At 39.7% G+C, this 4,613-nt stretch overlaps 1 pseudogene; it reads right to left on the bottom strand.

Annotated features, from left to right (window-relative positions):
* Positions 1-13: 13 nt before the first annotated feature.
* LOC106000965 lies at positions 14-770 on the bottom strand (annotated as a pseudogene).
* Between the last annotated feature and the right edge of the window lie 3,843 nt (positions 771-4,613).

Genomic DNA, 4,613 nt, shown 5'->3' with positions numbered 1-4,613 from the left:
GAACACTGAGAATTTAGGGGCCAGACACAATCTGATAGGATGGTTGAATTTCCTTTTTGCTGACTTAAAAAACTTCTTGGTATGCTTGGTGTGCCTGATTCACAATTCCTTTCTTGTCATTACCAGCAGCAACCTCAGCCATGATGTGATAGACGTCTTTCTTTATTTTCAAATAGAAAACTTTTCTCTTTGCTTGTGGAGCATTAGGGGTCAAGAACTTTTCCAAAAGAGACAGTATATCATTGCAGATATCTCTTAGCTTGTTCTCAATTCTTCCTGTGTTCTCACCGATTTGCTGCTTTTTCTCATAACTTTCTGTCTTTTACTCAATACTTGAAACTACACTCCAAGATGACCTATGGGTTCCAATAAGCAGCTGAGAGAAGATTCCTTTCCTCATTAGGTAATTCAGCTTCTTGCTCATTTCCAGACTTGATGCAGGCTGCCATATCACCATATTTCTCAGCTTGTTTGGCCACTTTGGCCCTATGGCACCATCTCATTTCTATCCATGACTGGATGTTCTGTGTCCTGAATAGGTGGTGGAGGAAAGACAGGGGGTCATTGGTCTCTGGACGGTGGCAGAAGCAGCGGTGAGGCTGAGATTTTGTCCCTGGATCTCACAGCTCACAGGCTCCAGCAGCTCTGCAGCCATTGGGCTTCTCCACATTCAATTTTATTGTTTTTCCATGTGACCAATATCCTTAATTCTCCCTGAAAATTTCAAAATCAGTTAAAGTACATTTTGCTTGCTGCTCATTTTTTGTCATGTTAAAATGATTTCATATTCAGCATTATAGTAACATGTGATTGTGGGATTTATTTTTTGAAACAATATGGCCTATGGCAGTGTGTATGGTGCCAGGTGTTCAATGTGCACAATCTAGGATGACCTCGCATCATGATGATATGATGAACAAAACCTTGCCTTCTACTCCAAGTGTCACTCAGAGCCAAGAGGTTCACAATTTTGAACAGTTGGGACATGATCAAGTTTCTGTCTAAATTCCTGAGAAATGGGAAAAAGGAGCTATTGGTATGGAGGTATCTTCATACAGAGTTTCTGAATGCTACTTTTACACATGAGACTGCTCAATGTTACTTAATATATATTCCTCATCTTTTAAAAAATTCTGCAATATTTTACTGTTGTTTAAATGTGCAAGAAAATTCCATTAAATTACTGTTTTTATTTATGTTCTGCGATGAAACCACTTTTTAAAAGATCTTTCTAGGGCTTGGAATGTGGTTCATTGGTAGAGTGCTTGTCTTGCGTGCATGAGGCCATGGGTTTGACTCAGCATCACATGAACAGAAAAAGCCAGAAGCAGTACTGTGGAACAAATAGTAGAGCATGAGCCTTGAGCTGAACAGCTGAAGGACAGCACCCAGGCCCATAGTTCATGCCCCACGATCTACAAAAATATATATGCATATTTTTAAAATGTAAAATATCAAGACACATTTAATAAAAAGCAAAGTTGCTGTTCAGACAAAAATTGCTGTTATCAGCCAAGAGAGAAATAAGCCAGGAAGGTTTGATTACCAGAAGAGACATACCATGGTACCTGGCTCCTGGCATCCTTGAGGTGGGAGGTAAGACTTTTTCCACTTTAGGATTACAGTAGCCAGAGGAGGTAGCAGAGATATTTAAAGGCCCCAGAGTCAACAGGTGTCATGGGTTCTTTTGGCTACTTCCTGCTGGGGAGGTGAAGGAGTCACTGGATCTGGGGATATTAGGGTCCCGCAGGGCAATGTAAATGATGTCTCCAGTTGCCTGTAGTAATAGGATAGCCATGACTTGCTCCCAGGTGGTGTCCTGGGTTGGGACTGTTAACCTGTTAAAGGAGACTTTTGGATAGATCAGGCAAAAAGATGACAAGGTACCAAGGTCAGTTAACATGAATGGCATAGGATAACACACATTAGCCATGGGCCAGAAAAGTAATATTTGAAGCATAAGCCCCTACTAAGGGAAGTAGGGAGAAAGGGGGTGTCTAGTGTCTTTTGGACAACTAGGTAAGGGAGAAGAAAATGGACTAGTTGAGAATACCAGTTAGAGGCTACTATAAATACAAATAGCAAGTAACAAAAACAAGACTGGAACTTTCTGTCCAGGTAGAAGATAGGCAGGTATGGACATTTAGGTGGGCAAGCAACTGTTTCTCTTGTTCTCCCAGCTCTGATTAATTTTGAAAGGGCAAGCATAAAGTGACTCCATTTAGGATGTCATCTCTTCTTATTGCTCTACATGGTTTTCCATTGTCAGGACTAATTTTGTCCTAGATGATGCAGGGCGGGGGTAGTGGAAGGGGGGGTCTTAGAGTCTGTTGCTTGGAGAGCTTCTCCTAGTTGACATTGTCTGGTTTGAACTCAAGGTCTGGGCACTCTCCCTGAGCACTTCTGCAAGGCTAGTACTCTACCACCTAAGAGAGTTGCTTGGAGGTGAGATTCTTTGAGCCATGCCTCCAGACTGGCACATGGCTGATTAGCTGGGAAATTGAGTTTTAGAGAGATTCTTTGTGTTCAGGATGGCTTTGAACTGTGGCAAAAGGAATCTTTGTCACAAAAGCCCTTTTTATTTCCAATAAAAGCAACAAGGAAATCAACGAGATTGAGGTTACCTATAACTTGTAAACAATTGACTAACAATTATTTGCCAGGGTTTTGTAGTAAATCCCAGTAGATGTTTATAAATTCCATCTGATTGGCATTCTAAGTACCACCCCTTGCATCTGGGCAGCCTGTTTAAAGTCACTTATATACAACATTTAACCTTTAACAGATGTACAGACACTTTTTTGGGCTCTAGCATCATATCTTGTTTAACATTTTGGTTTGTAAAATTTTTTTCTGGCTGGATGAGGAGCCTGATCTCTAATGGTTGCAGCAATGTCTGCCTCTGTAGGCAGTTAGATCTCAATGGGTTCCTAATCTCAAGTCCACACAACTTTCTTTCCTTAGCAGATGAATTAATGTGGATGGGCCAGCTCAAAACTCACTGCCAATTGGGACTTTGAGCTGATACAGGTGGGTTGGGATTTAAATTATCCCTCATATTTTACATCTTTAGCTTTTACTACACACTATCATAGATGACTGGGAAGTCTATGCTGAGTTAGCCAGACATGGGCATTAAGCATGCCTACAAACTATCTTCCCATGACCTCTGTACTCTGTTCAAGCTTTGAAGAGACAAGCACAAGTGACTTCTGGATCTGATACCATCTCTGCCATCCAATGAGCAGTGGCTTACTGCCTCTGCATATTCCAACATTTTCAGGGTTCCAGGAATGCCTTTGTCTATGCTGGAATAAATGCATCTTTGCCAGTTTCCTTGGTCGGTTGGTGGACTTGAACTCAGGGTTTGAGCATTGTTCCTCAACTCTCCAGATCAAGGCTAGTACTTTGCCACTTTGAACTCCAAACCAACTCGGCTTTTGAACACTCTGCTAGCAGATTAAAGATGACAATCTCACAGGGACCTTTCTCTGCCCAGCCTAGCTTGACACCAGTGTTCAGATTAATGAATCTTTACTTGTGGGCAAATTTACTCCAACTAAGAGCAAAAAGATGGTCATTGGAAGTGGATTTATAAGCATGGTCTTACCTTGAACTTATTAAGGGCAAAAATTCCATGTGACAAACTTGTCCTATGTCCTTTATTGTGGGCCTTTTGGAAACTATTACAAAAAACCTATAATGGCAAACTAGGTTGAACAATAATTTGGTTATCCTAATTTATCTTTTCTACTTTGAAATAAACTTTAGGATAATTTTCCCTTTTAAACTTTTCTTTGTCTGGGAGACCTGCCACTACCCACAACTTACCAAATTTTTCACAAAGGGTAGGCCATTTTTAATTCCTTTTTTAAAGTAAGTTTAATTTGCATTTAAATGCTTCATTGAAACACTGGGCAACAACCTTTACACCTTGGCTGAAAGTTTAAACATAGTCTATGTAACTATGTATCCATTAAACAGCCACAAGGATCATTTTTACCTGTATTTTACCCTGCAAAATATCTAGCAGAGTCCTGTTTTTGCTTATCTCTGTAAGTATTCTGCAAGTTCATGTTCCTCATTTTTTGCAAGTCGAGCTTTTAAAAATTGCTACACAATTAAATTTAGCAAAACCATACCTTAATTGTGATTTTTTACACCCATCTTCATGGAACTGGAAAAAGCAATATTAGTGAGAAATTCACTTTCAGCCTCCATAACAGTGAGAAAACACAGGCTCTCCACATTATCCACACTAGTGTTTTATTATAACTCACTCAGAACAACATCATAATGGACTAAAAGTGAATCAGTCACAATTGACTCATCAGCAATAATTAATTAAATATAAAAAGAAAGTACTAAAGTCATTTTGGGGTTACTCATGCAAAGCCAAATGCTTATGAATCATGTTTTCATTTCCCCACCGAAGAAAATAGAAATGGAGCTGTGATTCAAGTGGTACTTGATTAAAAGTACTTAAGCAGAGTGGCTAGGCTTTGAGTTCAAGCTATAAGACATCTACCCACACAAAAAGAAAATGTATTCCCAAATACGTGCTCTTTCATATTTTCTGAATGTTTCATGAACATGGGGATGAAAGATGATGA

Source organism: Dipodomys ordii, unplaced genomic scaffold (assembly GCF_000151885.1).
Source record: "Dipodomys ordii isolate 6190 unplaced genomic scaffold, Dord_2.0 Scaffold254, whole genome shotgun sequence".
NCBI lineage: Eukaryota > Metazoa > Chordata > Mammalia > Rodentia > Heteromyidae > Dipodomys > Dipodomys ordii.
The sequence above is the reverse complement of the archived record's forward strand: the minus strand, read 5'-3'. Positions and strand labels throughout refer to the sequence as shown.